Source organism: Eupeodes corollae, chromosome 1, assembly GCF_945859685.1.
Source record: "Eupeodes corollae chromosome 1, idEupCoro1.1, whole genome shotgun sequence".
In the NCBI taxonomy this organism is placed as follows: Eukaryota; Metazoa; Arthropoda; class Insecta; order Diptera; family Syrphidae; genus Eupeodes; species Eupeodes corollae.
Genome location: NC_079147.1, coordinates 143,345,534 through 143,365,150, shown reverse-complemented (window position 1 = coordinate 143,365,150; position 19,617 = coordinate 143,345,534). Strand labels below are relative to the sequence as shown.

At 33.3% G+C, this 19,617-nt stretch overlaps 1 protein-coding gene across 15 annotated transcripts in view; it reads right to left on the bottom strand.

The window, feature by feature from the left end:
• Positions 1-10,983, bottom strand: part of LOC129953677 (glutamate-gated chloride channel) — a 240,227-nt gene extending 229,244 nt beyond the window's left edge. For 6 of the 15 annotated variants that reach the window (XM_056067373.1, XM_056045850.1, XM_056067454.1 and 3 more), the window contains exon 1: positions 8,912-10,983. The gene's annotated coding sequence lies outside the window, so the exon portion shown is untranslated. The remainder of the gene's footprint in view (positions 1-8,911) is intronic. The other 9 variants (XM_056067303.1, XM_056067764.1, XM_056068079.1 and 6 more) reach the window with 3 other exon arrangements.
• Between the last annotated feature and the right edge of the window lie 8,634 nt (positions 10,984-19,617).

The window sequence follows — 19,617 nt, the reverse complement described above, 5'->3', positions numbered from 1 at the left end:
GGTTAAAGATCACAGTGAAATGCTGTGGAGATTTTTATTAATACAACACAACTAACTAAAATATGGCTGAACGTGGTAGTTTGAATACATTTAAATAGAACAATAGAAATAAATAAAATAAAAGCGGACCGAGTATTGAGACCTGTGGTACACCGATTAAAGTAAAAAGAATATCAGAGAGAATATTGTTTACTTGAACCGAGTGTTTGCGACCTGTTATATGAGTGAAGAAGTTTAACTGCACAGTTTAAAAAAGTTCTGCACATGAAACTGAATAGTCAACCATATCAAATGCCTAAGAGAAGTCTTAAAGGACAAGAAAGCTTATATATTCTTTATTCAAAGCGAGACGGTTGTTTTTCGTTAATTTTAACAATACAATTTGCAGCTCTGCCCTTTTTAAAAATTTGTGGCGGAGGGAATAGGTTCATTGAATCAAGATATACATTTTTGTAAAGTTCTTTCAAACTCTTAGGATGGAAAAGGTTATGCAGCAATAGGTCTATAATATGCTTTCAGTTACTTCCACACAATGCACTGATCCAAAGCAGACCACATCTTAACATCAAAAACTTGATATGGTAGACATTTTTGACAATTTTTTTTACGGCACAGCGTTTCATTAAGATTAATTTGAGGTACGTGAAATTAAGATTTTTTTCCAACATTTTACAAAATTCTATAAATATTTCTACCAAATATTGAAGGAAAGGATTAGGTACAGATTATTGTAAAATGATGCGACTTATATTTCGTGATAAGTTAGTGAGTCTCCCATTTCCGACTTTGTTACTGAATAAATTTAAAGAATGAAGTTGGAGAAGAAATTTGTTTTTAAACTATTTCAGACTTTTGAACCCTTATTGTGCCTACACATAGTGTGAGCATCAGGAAAGGAAAAAGAAGGTGTCTGTGTACATTTTGGTAAAATCGCAAAATTTTGAAGGTGTTCAAGTGACGTAAATGATTCTACTATAATACCATAATCAATTAATTTGAATGTTCTACATTAAATATTGTTCGTAAGACTTATGTAAGTTGCAGGACCACCATTTTATTATTTAATTTTATTTATTTAATTATATTAATTGCAATATAAAATTACAATAAATAGTTGAAATATGAAGGTGTTAACAATAGAGCCATCAACCTTCGCATGGTATACAAGTTGTTAAATTTACATTTTTTTGTTTATGATTAAATTAATATAATAACATATTTGTTTTTTTAGGAATTCTAAGATTTTAGTACAGTTTTCATGTGACAGATATTAAATCTCCATCTGTGTGTTTTTAATTTTTTTGAGGAAGTCGTTTGGGTTGATGACTTTTGGCGATTCGTGGCTAGTCTTGCAGCAGCATCAGCTGCTTCGTTACCTGGGATGTTAACGTGGCTAGGGATCTAAACAAGCTTGTATTGTATTGGCATAGCTTGTTACGAATTGTTTTTTTTTTTTTAATATTGCCAATTTTGTGTCAATGTTGCCTATCTTCAACATCCAAGGGGGGAATCAACCTGGTTTTGTATTGAGTATTTTAAGTTGAATAGCAAGCTCCTTAGAAATTTTGTATACCCTGTAGATAGTATGTTCACATTTGGGCTGTGTCTTACGTTTCATAGTTAGTGTAAGGTCTTTTTGTATTGGTGAACCATATGAGACGTGAGAAATTTTGGAATTAGTTTTGCGGTTAGGAAATCTATGCGTTCTTCCAGGGCCAGGAACCCAATTTCGACAAGAAGATTAGAAATAGGTGTTGTGCGGAATGCACCTAGGGCTATTCCAAACGCCGCGTGAAATAGAGTTTTAAGTTTGCTCAAGTCGCTTTTCGAATAATTACCGTAAATTGGGAGGCCATAATCAATTTTTGACAAAATAATGGCACGGATCACATTAAGGATTGAGTTGGTGTGAACTCTGCTTTTTTTGCTACAAAAATATTTTATTATGTTTAAGCGGGAAATGAGAGCTATCTTAAGTTGCTCTATGTGTGAAGACCATCGATATGTTTTATTTATGATTAGGCCATTCATGGAGTGAAAGTACCAAGGTCTAAAGAGTAGTCTAGTTTTTCGGCAAATATGCAGTTGTTGGCTTTTTTCCGTTGAGATTTTTGCACCAGAAATTTCAGCTCAATCGCTTATTTTATTTACAGCTCTAATGAGCGCTTCCTCTGTCAGATTAGTATTTGTTACTTTGACAATGATGATGAGGTCGTCCGCATAGATTCCATGGTCTAAAATTTTTTCGGTATTAATAATGGTACTGACTGTGTTGAATGCAATAAGAAAAGGTGTAAACGTTAGCGGACATCCCTGTGGGATTCCATTATCCAAAGGCCATATTAATGAGTATTCATTATTGATTTTGGTTTGGAATTTGCGTTTGGTTAAGAGATGCTGGATAAAATTTATAATTTTGGGACCTAATTGCCATTCTTTTAGTTGGTGTAGAATAGTGTGTACGCCGATCCTTTCAAACGCTATTTTGAAGTCTAATGAGATGATTGAACCGTGACTTCGAGTTGATAGTATGTTGCAAAGGTGAAGTTTACGTGTAGAAGAGCGTCCATTTTACCCTGTTTTGGTCTAAAGGCTACATGGACTTTATTAATAAGATTATTCTGTTGTATGAACAATATAAGTCTTTTTGATATCATTCTTTCGAGAACTTTACTACTGAGGCACTGAACAGCTTTCAAAAGATGGTAAATCATTGGGTATGATATTCGATCAAAGGATGAAGTTGAACCTTTCAGGGTTTTAAGTGTGAATTCTAGCTCAGAGATGGTGATTGTCATTTCAAATTTCTTAACGCTGCTGCAAGCGGTCGGGTAGTCTTGAATAGATGATCCTAATTCCAGTTTTTTATTGTAGGAATAGGGGATAGTAGTTTGAATCCTCAGAGTAATTCGAACAAGATTGACTAAAAAGATCGCAAAGGATTTTTGAGTCTGAAATAGGCCCTGTGTTTTTTTCTATGACTTAAATGGTATTGGCACGGTAGGGGCTTGAGATGTTCCTTATGTTATTCCATGATTTGGACGTATATACATAGGTCTTATAGAAAATGTCTATATTAGAGCAAAACTTCTTGTGTCGCCTTAGGAAACTCAAACTTCTAGCAATATTTAGGACGACGCATGGCAAAAGTGATACACATATTGAGAATTTCAAGATTTTCATGCTTCAGTAAATTATATTTTTTAACAATAGTACGTTTGTATTGAGTTTTCGACGTATACAATTCCAATCGTTATTTTTTTCTCAATAAGAAAGTCAAATGCCAAACTCGTATCAAATGTTTTCGAAATATCAAGCGTAATATTTAATTGTAGTTTCTAAAAAACGATGTAAAGATTTTTTTTACTATTTTGTGATAAAAACTATCAGATCACCGGGAGAAATATTGGCTACGAAAGTCGTAATGCTGGTCATTAAGAATCCGTCGGTTTTCGAAATATTTCTTGAGTCGATAACACTATTTGACAAAATTTCGTTTTTTTTGTTGCACAAACAAAGGAATATTTTTTTTAAAGAAATAAGATATCCTGAGTTTTAAAATGACTGTTATAAAATAACCTATGCTTTTGACTAAAAAGTTGTAGTGTTAATTTTTTTCAATTTTCAAAAGAGTTGTTGAAAGTTGATGCATAATTTTTTTAATAACAATGGGCCTGTAAGTGTTTGTCCACACCGAATACATATTTCAGAAAAAAAAAATTAATTATAAAAGGTTTTTGTAATGTTTCTTATTTCTTTAAAAAATAATTCCGAAAATTTGCAGAAACATTTCAGAAATGTTTCTGACTTGTTTGTTTTTGGTGTATAGGCTTTAAGAAACATTTTTGAAATGATTTTTTATTTTCAATTATTTGTGGATAAACAAAACTTTTTTTTCATACACTTTAAAAAATTGGAAAACATTTTTGTTGCTATGCAAACCTAAACGTCAAGTATTTTTGCAATTTATTTGACATTTCTCAATTTCAGACTAATTCAATTTGGAGCATGGAAAGAAATATAATCGACCAACTTGTTAAAGTTATTCATGTTTATTATAAAAATGGGTCTTCAAATCAAAAAACATGTCGTGGTTTTTTACAATCGGAAAAGTAGGGCAAAAATTTGAACCAAAAATTGAGTAGGAGATGTAAAAACGCCAATGCAATTTACTCAAGAAATAAAGTATCTAAAGCATTGTTAATGGTTAGATTGGTGGTAAGAAATGGCAGCACTAGATGAACAAGTCTTAAAGAAAATCTTCTTCAGTAATGAGGCACATTTTTACCTCAAAGGAATAGTCAATAAGCAGAATTTCCGCATTTGGGAGAATGATAATCCAAGAGTGATTGTCGGAAAATCAATACACCCACAAAGTATGACTTTTTGAAGCGGTTTATGGGCTGGCGCTATCATCGGGTATATTTTTCCAAATTAAGTTGATCAGGCAGTTATTGTATTCGTATTCGTGTATCGTGAGATGGTAACGACCTTTTTACTCTGTGAATTGGAAGATACGGATGTGGATGTGGTATACGCGCGTCGATAAACCTGCAATAATTCAAGAGCTAATTGATGAGATAATTAGATAGATAGATAGATAATTTCTTTATTCTTATTAATGAATTCATATATTACATTGCGCTCGAATACATAGTTAACAATAACATTGTATAATAAGAATAGTTAGTGACAATTATTTTTTAAAAATAGTGGTGATGCCACATCGATTTTATTTTGTGTGGGGTTACAAAAATATAATGGAAGAAAAAAGTTTAATATAAATTATACATTGAAAATTATAAATTAGAAAAATAAAAATAGTATTAGCAAAAATAAATTTGAAAATTAAAAAAAACATTTTTTAAGTTAAGTTTCAGCAAACAAATCGTATTTGGTTATTTACATAAGTTTAATTTTAGACAGTGTAACGTAGCAAAGTTTCTATTTCTTGGTGGTCTACGGCCATAACTTTATTTCTTTTAAAAACGCGCCAATATTTCTTATTTTACGAACTTCTATAGGAAGCGTGTTAAAAAGTTTGCAGGAGGCAATGGAATAGGAGTTCCTGTAGCTTGTCGTACGAAAATATGGGATATTTACTATATAGGAGGAATTACTTCTAAGACTTCGTGTGTCGGAAATCGGACTTTCCAAATATCCAGCTCTTTTAAAAAAAACTTTTAAAACTTTAAAAAAATATAAATGTCTAACGGGAAGAATTTTTAAAGACCTTCCATTGATGGTGTTAAACGATGGGTTTTACAAACTATACGAACAGCTGATTTTTGAATAACGGTGAGTTGTTGTAGTTTGTTGACATATGCACCGCCCCAACAGGGTATTCCATATTGCAACTTGGAATGAAAAATGCCAAACTAAACCACCTTCAACAAATGAAGAGCAATGTTTTTTCAGATGGTAGAAACAACGGGTGGATGGGAGAAGATAGTTTTTTAAAATAGAAATGTGCTTGTCCTAGTTAAGGTTTTGATCAATATAGATGCCGAGGTACTTAAAGTCTTCAATTATTTCAATTTCAAAACAGCTACCACTGCATTTAACGTTGGGATGGTATGATTGAGTATGATGACCATTACACTCACCATAAAGTAACTTATGACTGAGGCAATCGTGAGAATGAAAAATTATTGGTATGTCGGGAGAGATACTGCCTCTTAGGCTGAAAAACATTAACTTTGTGTTGTTGCTCGCAATTAACTCATGTTTAGCAAACCAAAATCTTAGCAAGTGAACATCATAGTTAATATCTAAAATTAGATTCAAAGGACTATTGCTACAGTATGCAATTCCAAGGTCATCGGCAAAGGATCTGACTTTACCTCGAAAAGGAAGTGAAAAAAGGGAATTAATATAAAACAAAAATAAAATTGGTCCCAGCACGGATCCCTGTGGGACTCCAAAAGACTATTTTTAGAGGAACTTATGCTGCACCCAATTTTTACATTGTGTGATCTAATTTTTAGATAAGACTCCAGCCATTTCCAGATGAATCCACGAAAACCAATTTTATACAGTTTATCCAAGAGTATGTTATTGTTCATCATGTCAAAGGCTTTAGTAATATCCACGAATAGTCCAGCACACTTTTTCTTAGCATCTAAACCTTCTTGTAAAATGCAGCAAAATTCTAGAATAGCCTCCTCAGTAGAAAGCCCAGCTCTGAATCCAAATTGGAATGGACTCAAAAAATGTATTTTATTATGGTAAAACAAAATTCTTCTTTTAATTACCTTCTCAAACAATTTCAATATTGGTCTATAATTTCATTTATCTGTTTTACTTCCTTTTTTGAATAATGGAACTATCATACCTTTTTTTAAATCATCAGGAAACTTTCCAGAGTATATGCTTAAGTTAAAAATGTGTGTCAATATATCTACCAAATTTGGTCCAACCTTTTTAAACATTATATTAGATATTTCATCTTTGCCATGAGAAGTTGCATTATTTAAAGAGCTTATTGTTTTAAGTATTTCAAGTCCTGTAATTGGCTCAAAAAAGAAACTGTTCGAACTGGTTTCTTGAGGAACAATCTCATAGCAACAGTCCAGCAAAGTATGTATATTTCAGAAAAAGAACTATGCCCAACAATTCGGCACATTAACGACATAGAATCTCAAGTATACCTCAGCGTCATTGAAAATTTGGATCATTAGATGGAAGTCGCGGTGGCTGTTTGGCCGATATTTTGTTCTATGAATAGTTGAACTATACCAATATTATCGTAATAAAAGGAATTGACAATAATTTCCTAAATAATTTGTGTTTAATTTAAAATCAACATCGGCTCTTCAAGTTTAACAACCCTTTATAAAAATCACTCACACACTTTGTACATGTATGCAATTGTACATATTTGAAAAACGAGTAAAGTTTCCCATTCGGAATAACATTTAGTAAGCAATTCCGAAATGTTTCGCTATCTTCTAGATCAAGAAAACATTTCAGTAATGTTAATCTGTCTCTTAAAAGTTTCTTAATTTTGTATGAAATGTTTAAATGATTCTTTGGTCTGCTGGACAAAACTTTGAAAATATTTTGCGAACGTATAGAGCACGGAAATCATTAAAGAAACGTTTCAAAAACATTTTCTCCGTTTCTGAAATATTTCAAAAATGTTTGCTTGGCCTGGACAAACCTTAACATTACTTTTATCTGGGGTCTTCTCAGGCCAAAAATTACCTCTCAGCTTTCAACCTTTTATAAGTTCGGCTATGTTTCTACTCATATAAAGGGTGATTTTTTGGAGGTTAGGATTTTCATGCATTAGTATTAGTCAAAAAGAAAGATGCTCAGTATGCTTTGACATTTCATCATGAATAGACTTACTAACGAGAAACGCTTGCAAATCATTGAATTTTATTACCAAAATCAGTGTTCGGTTCGAAATGTGTTTCGCGCTTTACGTCCGATTTATGGTCTACATAATCGACCAAGTGAGCAAACAATTAATGCGATTGTGACCAAGTTTCGCACTCAGTTTACTTTATTGGACATTAAACCAACCACACGAATGCGTACAGTGCGTACAGAAGAGAATATTGCGTCTGTTTCTGAGAGTGTTGCTGAAGACCGTGAAATGTCGATTCGTCGCCGTTCGCAGCAATTGGGTTTGTGTTATTCGACCACATGGAAGATTTTACGCAAAAGATCTTGGTGTAAAACCGTATAAAATACAGCTCGTGCAAGAACTGAAGACGAACGATCTGCCACAACGTCGAATTTTCAGTGAATGGGCCCTAGAAAAGTTGGCAGAAAATCCGCTTTTTTATCGACAAATTTTGTTCAGCGATGAGGCTCATTTGTGGTTGAATGGCTACGTAAATAAGCAAAATTGCCGCATTTGGAGTGAAGAGCAACTAGAAGCCGTTCAAGAACTGCCCATGCATCCCGAAAAATGCACTGTTTGGTGTGGTTTGTACGCTGGTGGAATCATTGGACCGTATTTTTTCAAAGATGCTGTTGGACGCAACGTTGCGTTACGGTGAATGGCGATCGCTATCGTTCAATGCTAACAAACTTTTTGTTGCCAAAAATGGAAGAACTGAACTTGGTTGACATGTGGTTTCAACAAGATGGCGCTACATGCCACACAGCTTGCGATTCTATGGCCATTTTGAGGGAAAACTTCGGAGAACAATTCATCTCAAGGAATGGACCGGTAAGTTGGCCACCAAGATCATACGATTTGACGCCTTTAGACTATTTTTTGTGGGGCTACGTCAAGTCTAAAGTCTACACAAATAAGCCAGCAACCATTCCAGCTTTGGAAGACAACATTTCCGAAGAAATTCGGGCTATTCCGGCCGAAATGCTCGAAAAAGTTACCCAAAATTTGACTTTCCGCATGGACCACCTAAGACGCAGCCGCGGTCAACATTTAAATGAAATTATGAAAAGTAAATGTCATGGACCAATCTAACGTTTCAAATAAAGAATCGATTAGATTTTGCAAATTGTATGCGTTTTTTTTTTTTAAAGTTCTCAAGCTCTTAAAAAATCACCGTTTAAAACGCTGTCACTTTGTATGAATTATTATATTATCATTCATTAATGCAAAAGTTTGTTTTAAATTTTAATGTATGTACCAGTTTGAACCTTCACCACATTCTGTTATTGTCAAAATCCGCAATCAATAAAAATGGTGTTTCTATTGAACCATTGGACCCTTTAAAGCATTTAAAAAATAACGACTTTAGGTATATATAGCAGAATGTGTCCCCAAAAATGTACACACACCCTTTTTACATTATTTGAGTTTGCCAACCCCTTCTCGAAACCCTTTACTTACCTACATATATTCTATTTCGTTATATAATGACCCTTAAACCTTCTAAGTATACAAATATAACTTATAGATGATTATACTAAACGTCTTAAAACATACCTTGGCGAATGTATTTTGCCGCGCGTTTTCCGTCGTCTTCTTCGTCGTCGCTCGTTGTAGTCTTCCTTTTTTTTTAACTTTGCTCCTTATTTAGATACACAGATGCTTTATAGGACTCCTGCTTCGATGATGATGTTGATGCTGCTGATGTTGATGTTGATGTTGATGATGTTGATTATGATTATGATGATGATGCTTTTGTTGATTTGAGTAGGGTACTCTTCCGTAACAACCAAAAGAAGTTTTGGTAGTTCTAGAGTGAGTAGCGATGAATCAAACAACAATGCCGAAACACACACACACACAGATAGAAATAACAACAGAAAAAATTTAACACAAAAATAATATGAAAACAAAAGCTCCTCTCACAGGATATTAGATTTATTTAACTCTCTTGCCAGTCTCGCTCTCTCGCTCCCGTTTTCTCGCTCTCGCTTTTGCTCTCGCTCTAGTTCTCGCTCTCTGATTGCGAGATGGGAAAGTGTGTGTTTTTCCTTTTTTTTTAGTGAGTATCTGCTTCTGGTTATCTGGATCAAATATAGAACACGACGAGATGTGGATTTTGATAAAAAAGTTTTATACAATATTCTATTTTGTTGTTGTTGTTGTTGTGGCAGAATACAAAATTTTCCAGCAATCAGCTCCTCCCTGATGGAATTTTGTGTAGGTACTTTTTTTGTTGGTTTGATTTGGTTTTAGTTAAAGCATTGCCATAAATTAAATTTAAATTGTTGCTGATAAGGATTTGAAATTCAGTTTTTTTTTTAATTCTTTTTAAATGCTAGGAAATAACTGATATTAATTTCACTTTAAGCAAGACCACTTTTCCTCGTTTCCGTTTCCTAATCACAAGCTTTCCAAAATAATTTCTAATCGCTGCTGAACACGTTTTCTTCTCATACTCGCTTGAGGTTTGAATAATTTTCCTTTTTTTTTTAATTCACTGATTACAGATACACAAACTAGAAATTTTTTTCACTTCTGTATATTATATACTTTTTTTCTTAATTGATGTTACTTCTGTATGAAATTTTTTAATTGCGATAAAATTAGGTTCCACATCACCACCACCATCACCGGTTTAAATTATTATCACATCCAATTGTAGACATCTTTTTTTGTCAAAAAATAATAATTTATGTATAGAAAAGGATTTCACTTGATTTTTGAAAAATTTTAGGAAGATGTTACGAATTTATAAAATTCTAATTAATTTTTTTCAATAATTTTTGAAAATTGATTTACATATTTTTAAATTCTATTTAAATTGAAAAATTTAAAACTTATATAGTGATTTTTTAAATTTTATTTCCGACCGACACAGAGGATGTTGCGTAGTGAAACGGATGTCACCAAGGGAAGACAGTATTTGCACCCGAATTTTCTTACGACAAGGATATGGAGCTCTATAAAGTAGGTAAGAGTGTTGTATAGGCAAAGGCAAAAGTAGCAGCAGCAGCAGCTCAAGCAGCAGCAAAATCAAAAGCAAAAGCAGATCAGGGTGTGGTGAATATTTGTATACCAGATGAAAATTTTACTATAGGTATAGAGGTACAAAAACAACAAAATTTTTATAAATCTAGGAGAGCTTTCCTTGTCGACTATACGAGTATAGGTATGATTTTTATTATTTTTGATTTTTCTTTTTCTTCGTTTTTTTTAAGTTTGCTTTTTCTTTTTTATCAAGTATTCATTTTTCTTCTTTTTTTTTGTTGGTACTTCTTCCTTTTTTGATCCTGATGGTTACATACTGAACTGTTTAAGTGTACACTATATGTAGGATACTTTTTTATGTGTATTGAAAGGATTTTTTGAAAATTTTGCAACTTAAAGGGGTCACTTGCTTTTCTTGGGGTAGTTCTTTTTTTAAAATACACTCATTTTTATTTGTTGCATAGAAATCATCAATTAATTTAAAGAAAAGCCATCCAACTTTGATTAATTATATCCTATCAAATACAGTACTCCTTTTATTTTAATTTTTTTTGTATAGTATGGAAACCGATGTAGCAAACAAAAACGATGCCTTCAACCGAACTCGAACACTGACTACACCTGACTAAAATCGATTTGGCTGCTTTTAGTGTTGTGGCAGATTTAGGTTTTGTCTTATAAGAGAGATGAGAGAGGAAAAAGTTCATTTTGGGCTTCCCCTAAATTCGACTTGTTCTCTCTCTCTGATTTATTAAAGATACAGAAGGGATGCTGTAGATACTTTCAGTAAAGACTTTACAGTAATGTGTATCTAAAGTTAAGCTTGTGATGATGGTACGTACCATTTTTCTTTACGCTCTTCTCTCTGATGATGATGGTTTTGAAAAACAAAACAAAAATAGTTGTTGGTGGAAAATTTTGTTGTTGAAAACAATTATTTTCCTGTGCACCTTAATCGGTTTGTTGCTCTGGTTGGTATACTGAATACTGATGGCTTCGAGAGCCATATTGGTGAAAGCTTTTTATATAGTCTTTTGATATAAAAGTGTTTGTTGTGATTCTTCTTGGATAATCTGGGCTTCTGGATTTTTTTTGTGTTATTTTGGTTTGTTTTTTTTTTATTTTCATTGGTATACATTTTCTGTCATTCTTTTGGTTGAAAATATATTTTGAATGGTGTTGCCATTGGTTTACCCTTTATGTGTTAGATATTCAGATATGGTTTTTTAGAGAGAATAAAATAATCAGTAACGCTGGTCGACAATGATAATAATTCCGACATACATTTACTGAAAGAATTGGGATTTTCGATTTCGAAAAGTCGTACGAATTTTTGTTGATGAATGACAACTCAAATATGCTCGTAGAAGATGATTTCAACCCAAGGGCTGCGACTCAAGCAGAGTTTGAAAATGAGATAGTGGAAATAGCACGGCAATCAAAGGATGAGGTTTGCAATGAACGAGGAAAACTATTTCTTGAACTGTATAATACATTTGGACTTAGAATTTTGAAGGGAACTTCCACTTCAGATAAGGGTGGTGAATTCACATTTGAGGGAAGTCAAGGTAGCTCAGTAATAGATTATGTTATTAATACCCTTAACATGTTTAAAGTTTAAACACAGTGCGAGCGTTAGGAAAATAGGGAAGGATTAAAGAGGAGATACCGATGCACATTGGTTTTAAAGTTTTGAATATCAAAATGATAGGGAAAAACAGAGCTGGGTAAAGCATTCCACATTCTCGATGTGCGGTTAAAAAAAGAATCTCTATACTTCACAGTACGTCCGAAATTGAGCTGAAGGTTAAACTGATGTGCATTCCTAAAAATACGAGTATTACGGCTGAATTGTTTTAGGGGGGAATGCAACTGGCTAATTCGATAGAACACTGTTTATAAAAATATCGGTAGAACAACTTGCGGCGCAGTTCAAGTGACGAAATTGTTTCGGTTATAGTTCTATCGCCTATCATTTTCAAAGCTCTTTTTTGGATCCTGTCTAAAATACTTAAAATTGTTTCAGGGGCACCTGCCCAAATATGCGAGTTATATTCAAGTTTTGGACGAATGAAGGCTTTATAAATTACAGCTAGATAAGAAGGGGTACAACATTTCTTGCACCGTCGCGTCGGAGAAATCCTAAGCACCAAGCAGCATTTTTTGCAATATCGAATATGTGATCATTCCATAAGAGGTGATCTGTGATATTCATACCGAGTACTGAAAGTTGATTAGTTTCCTGGATGCAAGTGCTGCTCATGGATAGCGGCATCGGGGGTGGGTTATGCTTTAACGGCAGGAGACAGCATTGAGTTTTCGAAGCATTAAATTCTACACGGTTTTTGATTCCCCATTGTACAATGCTGTCGAGATCAGAATCATACGCTGCCATTGAAGTTCCACATCCGAAGAACAAGGATGAGAATATGAAAAGCTGAGGGTACTGTCATCAGCGAAACAATTTAGTGGGTTAGAAGTTTCAGCCAAAAGATCATTTATAAAAATAAGGAAGAGCGTCGGAGACAAAACGGAGCCCTGGGGCACACCAGCATTTATTTTGTGAATATCAGATTTGAACCCGTCCAACACTACTTGAATTGAACGGTCCGAAAGGTAATTTCTAACCCAACGAAGAAAGAATTTTTCTATACCAAAAGCACGCATTTTCGATAAGATAGCTTGGTGCCAAACTCTATCAAATGCCTTTAAAATATTAAGTGCAATAATCTTACTTTTTCCAAAACGATGTAAAGATTTGTTCCACTGTTCGGTGAGATAAACCATTAGATCACCTGTGGACCTATTAAAACGAAAGCTATACTGCCGGTCATTAAGAAGCTTCCGTTCTTCATGATAATTCTTAAGCTGATTATTAATCAGCGTTTCCATGACCTTGGAAAGAAGGGACGTGAGTGCTATTGGACGATAGTTAGAGTGGGAGGATGATTCACCTTTTTTAGGGACAGGCTGTACAAATGCTGTTTTCCATCCGTTTGGAAAAAAAACCTGTAGAGTAGGAAACATGGAAAGCTTACGCAGTTGTTTTGCCAGCATTGAAAAACACCTCTACAGAACGATAGGGTGAATACTATCCGGGCCAGCGGATTTGTGTATGTCAAGGTCTCTCAGTACTCTTGCAAGTGCACGAGTGTGAAAGATGATTCGTCCCATAGAATCGCTTACGCTCTCAAGAACAGGAGGACTCATGACACTCTCCGGTAGCGTCGAATTAACAGCAAACTGTGCTGCAAGCAAATTGGCTTCAACGATCGAGCTCACATAGGGAGTCATTGTTGACAAGCGTTGTAACCGAGGATGACGTGGTGTTTAGTACGTTTTTTACAAATGACCAGAAATGTTTAGTACGTTTTTTACAAATGACCAGAAATGTTTACTACCTTTGGGACATTGTAGTATTTTTTGCCTTAGTTTCTGATCACGCAAAAATTTGGTTGGTCGAATGCGGCCGTTGCAAGTCTTTCTAGCTTGTTTGTACTTATTCCAGTTTTCCTCAGTGGGGTTGGCTTTATAAATCCGGAAACTTACATCTCTGATCCTAATTACCCCTTTACAGCTCGAATCAAACCATTAGTTCTCTTTAGGTTTGATTAATTTTACCCTATTCGGGATAAAACCTCTCATTCACAAAGAATTAAATTTGTAACCATATCTGTGCTGGAATCTACGTCACTATCGAGGAAGCATAGTTACCAGTTAAAGGTTAAAGTTCCTGAAGAATTCGTTGAGACCGTCCCAGTTGGCTTTCTCATATTGCCAAACGGTTCTCATAGGAGTTTTGTCTTTAACTGGGTTTTTTAGATATGAGAAATTTGCAGATACGATACAATGGTCTGATGTGCCTAGAGGCGGTAATACACTGATTGTGTATTTATTAGGATCAGAAGTAAAAAACAAGTCTGGGTTGTTGGGGGATTGACCTGCAACGTCAGGGATTCGTGTTGGCTCATCGACAAGCTGGGTTAATTGATTTAACTCAGCAAAGACCTCAACATACCTTCCTTCCGGTGTTGACTGGCCAGAATAACGAAGCCAAGAAGAATTTGGTACATTGAAATTGCCCGCAATGATGATTTCAGTGTGAGGATAATGAGCAACAATTCTTTGAATAGAGTCGGACAGAGCATCAAATTCGTTAAAAGTTGAATTTCTGTTCAGATTTGGATTTCGATATAAAAAACATGCTTGGATGAAGTGCTTATGAACCGTAAATTTTAACCACGTGAAGTTAAAGTTTGTGTTAGAGCACAAACCATATTGTGGTTGAAGTTGGTACGGAACATCATTTCTTATATGTATGGCTAATCCGTGGTGGAAAAAGAATAATGGCACTAAGCTATACTCATTTAGATTAAATTAAAAATTATCGGAATCTTCACCTTTCTGAGTTTCACTTAATGCCAAACCAGCTGGCCTGTTTGTTGCAGTGTGAACATATAAGGCACAGAAATTCTTTATAAGCCCACGAATGTTGATAAAATCAACATTGAATTCATCTAGCATTATAATATTCAAAGACTTATAAAAAAAAAAAATGTACCTGAAGGAGCAATGGTGGTGTGTATACTTGACATCAAAGTATACGCGGTACCATTCTTGGATCATTTACCCATTAATACGATGATGCAAGTCATTACCAATGATGATTCCGATACAAGAAATCTACGGTTGCTTCCAAAACTTAAACCGAAACCTTAACCTTTCTGTTAAGTCGGGAAATCAATTCTGGTGTGAGTGCTATTGCAAATTGCATAATATCGGCTTATCAGGCAAGCCCAAATTACAAAAAAACTTATCCTTGTAGAAAAATGGTTTTATGATGACAGTAGACGTGCGAGACAGAGGTCATTTGCGTGGTTAAAGTCACTTCCAGCTTATGGAAGTTACTATATTATGAGCAAGTCGAGCTCTTCCCACCATTTTATCGTAAGCGAAATTTTCAATAAAGAAGACAAAATTTGCTAATAACACATAGAGCCTTGAAGGCTATTGTCATTTCTTAACATAAGCTTAAGTAATAATTTCCAATACCGACCATAGGTACAAGTTATTTCAAGGACGAGCAGTAAGCTTTTGATTTGACGTTTACGATAAAATTTATTTTGGCGCTAACGATAAATTTGCGGGAAGGGCTCAAAGTTCTTGGAAACGAATGTGGAGCTCAAAAACATATTGAGGACAAAAAGAATTAGTTTTTTGAATGAAGATGCTAGGTGACTAGAACAATGCAAGAGTTCATCGGGTTTTTGGAAAGCGGAAAGAAGACTGAAAGAAAATGATTATAAGATACATAGAGCTTTTGAATTTTTTAAGTACGGCACCAATAAGCTGACAAATAAGATTACTTCGGAGTTTAACCATATTTTGGATAGTGAATCTATACGAGAAGGGTTTAAAAATCCTTACTCGTGGAATAAGTTTCTTGAACACTTCATGCAAAATTTTTACGGCGGTTTTGCAAAGACGACTTAATTTGTAGATTACACATAATGGTTTATTTAAGGAGCTTCAAGTTGCGCTCTGTGTGGATCACCTTACCGACAATATTGGTGGAAGAGTGGAATTCGCCGGGACAACGATCAAGCACCGCTTTAAATTCAACTCATAGATTAATGTACAAACATCTCTGTCATAACCTTGGTCCAAATAATGGGTGCTCCTTCATCTCAACTTCTATAACCGTGTTTCACTTCTTCGGAAAATGCCCTGAGCTACTAGAAAGTAGTATGTAAACATCCTTGGATCATTATGAGTTGTTAAACTTCAAGTATATCAAATTAATATATGAGACATACTGAACCGTTTGTGTTCTCAACAGAAAAATTTAAAACGCATTAAAAGTAAATTTTGTAATTTAGTACCGTCTTAACAATTCTTTCATACCAAGTTAATAAAATATAAAGTATTTGAAAATAATCTTGGAAACGGGTATTTTAAAAACTTTGGAAAATAGTTTAAAACAAAGTTTGGATTCGAAATCAGCAGAATTCAAAATTTACTGGAATTTTTTTTTTTCAAAACCATGAAAGCATTAAATTCAAAGTGTTTCAAAACTTAATAAAGAGTCAAATAGTGATTTATAAGATTTATAACTGTTCAGCTTTTTTTTCAGAAAGTAAGTAAGATTTTAAAATGTTGTTATGTTTTTAAAGTTATGATTAAACTTAGCTTTAAGGATCCTGGTTTTGGATACCTTTAGCATTTTTAAAGCAATATATTTTAAAGGCCTAATGTAATTTTAATAAACTCACACTAATTAATTTATTTTATTAATTTAAAAGTCTTAAAATTATTATTAACACCTTCTTTTTAGACAACTAAATTCTTAAGTGTCTACAACCATAATCTCTATGGTCTGTTGAGTTTTGCAAGAAAGCTTTTAACATTATGTAGTAAAGAAATATGATATAAAAACATTTAAATGATGACAGTTTTCGGTCATACATTACACTCCTTAACGCCACAGTGATGGAACATAGAAATAGAAATCTGGAGGACGTCAGTAACGCTGTCACCCGCCGCGGCCGCTTTGGAGTTGCTTCAGTAGATTCAGCGATTTTTTCTTTGATGCGTTTAAAAGATGGAGAAGTGAAACTTTAGGTTTCAGTTGATGCAGAATGAGGTTTCAAAGCTGTTAACATATGGTTTACTCGTCAGCTGCAACATCATCAGTTGACAATGGTTTGAATTCGGTGTCATTGAATTCTATGTGTTAGCTATGAAATGTTATCGAAATGTCTTTTCACAAGTTTTGAGTCTTCAAAACACACCTCATATGATAAAGAATTTGTTTGATCCTCCGAAACTGCTTCAATCCATTTGGGTTCAGAAGAATAATTCCGTATCCACTTTAAGCTTGTATTTCTTAGTGTAAATTTCTTGAGGGTGAATTTTGACGTAGTAAGTTTTAAATTAAGAACAACCTGTGGAAATGACATGTGCGGTGCAAAGAATTGATGGAGGATTAAGAAGACACAGAATTAACGGGAAATTCCTCTAGCGACTTCGAATAAAAGTCAACGACATTAAACAATAGTTTTCCTTAAAAGGGTCCCGCAAAGTCAGTGTGAAGCCGGTAGTTTTGTCATGACTATTGTAGTTTTTTTGATTACCATAAATGAGTGGGAACATAAGCTTGATCATGTAGGGTTTCTTGACATAACGGCCCAAATTGCTGTAAAAAGTGGTTGAAACTATGGCCTGCGACTGGTTTTTATTTGATACAGCAGCGAAGGCAATTCGCCCGAAATCATTTTTAAAACGTAAAGGCAAACTCTTATCATTATAATAACACTTAATTCTTGGCCAAAACTTTTAAAAATAAACGTTTTATACCTTCTTGAAAACAACGCGTCTAAAAAAAACACCCTTCAAACGCTGCAAAAATAATTTTTCACCTATCAAAATAATTTTACTTAAACTAAGACCATTTAAGTAAGATAATCAAAAAATTTGAGCATAATGTATGGTGTACATGTTTACCGAATCTGGAAGCATCGCACGAAGACCGGAATGAAAAACTCTGATTAAAAAAATGTATTTGAATTTTTATTGTAACACAATTAGTGCGCTACCTTGTTGACAAAGTATTAAGTTAATGACAAACAAAAATGGAATACAAGGAAAAGCCTCATGCCCATATTTGATTTCTGTTGATAGAAAAGTCAAAATTAGCCTCAAAATATACATTTCCTAGAACTTTTTTGACATTTCCAAGCCCTCAAGGTTTTTTTAATGACAGGAATAATCTATAAGGCTTCTACAGTCAAAATTATATGCACATGTTATAATATACATACATAACAGTTTGTGCTTCGAAAAATTCAATTATATCAAAAAATGGATCTTATGCTAAAAAACTATTAGATACGATAAAATCATCTTTTTTGATTATTTATCAATCAGTTTCATAGCTTAAAGCTAGTTGAAGAAAAATTTAAACCTTAGAATTTTTCAACCAACCACTATTTTACTCAAAGATATTTTATATCCACTTATAATTAAGCCTACACTAGACATTTCTACCTATATCTTCTAGTTTAGGCTATGGTAAGCAAGTCTCAGTTTCTTCATATGAGCATTCAGCTATGTTTTATTGACAATACACAAAATCAATTGGTCGATTTTATTTACAACCAAAGTTTGAGACTATTTCCGACTCGAAATTTGTTTCCTTTTTAAATAATAAAAATCGTATTAAGAATGAAATTTAACAAATTTCAAAGTATTTTAAAGTAACAAAAACATCAACTTATATATAACAAAGACGACTGGGATGCTACCACCACTGACACGCTGTTTTTATTTCTAAAAGTTGTATTTACAAAGTATTGAAAGGTATATTTTATGTGAGATAAAAAGGATTTGAAATCAATTTCTTTAATCATTGTTTTCAAGTTCATTGAGTCTAAAACCATTTTCTATCAGTTTTTTGTTTCTTGTAAAGAAGTTGTCAGTAGGATTCTGAAAAAAACCTTAACATTAATGTCAACAGTAATATTTTACATGTTATAAAATAAATTGATTTTGATAAATGCTTTTTCACGAGTTGTTTTAGTTGAAAAATAATTTTTAAAAATTGTTTGTAGCTTTTTATTTCTAACAAGAAAATGACAATTTAATTTTTCTTAGAAAATTACTTAATATTAGCAACAATATTTTTTTTAGAATGAAATAATTTAGGTGTTCTTCATTTATTCCCGAGGTATTTCAGTCGAAAATAAAAAAAAAAACTATTGATAGGCTTTCAATTACATTTACATACCAAAACTGTACAAAATGTTGAAAATAATATTTTTCAAAGGGTAACATTAATTTGAGGGCAATAGTCTTGATTATTGCCAAAATGTTCGGGTAGAAAATCAACGTATACCAGTTTTTAGTACTTTTTTTTAGGTTTTTATTTTTTATAATATAACTTTCACTTTGATTTTTCTCGAAATTTTGCCAGATGTCAAAAACGTTTTTTCGAAATATAAATTTTGTTTTGAGGTAATAGGTTCGAATAGGTAGAACTGAAAAAAATATTTGCCACCTGGAACATTTTGGAAAAAAAAGCGATATATAACCTTTTTAACATCTGAAAATTTGTTGAGAAAAATATAAGTGACAGTTTTTTTTATAAAAGTTATTTAGGGTCAACCAAATTTTTAAATGGTTTAAAATTGCTATAGTTAAAAAACTACACATTGTATGTTTTGAAGTTATTATTTGTAAAACAAAATTTATTTGAAGTCAATATATCCGTTGGT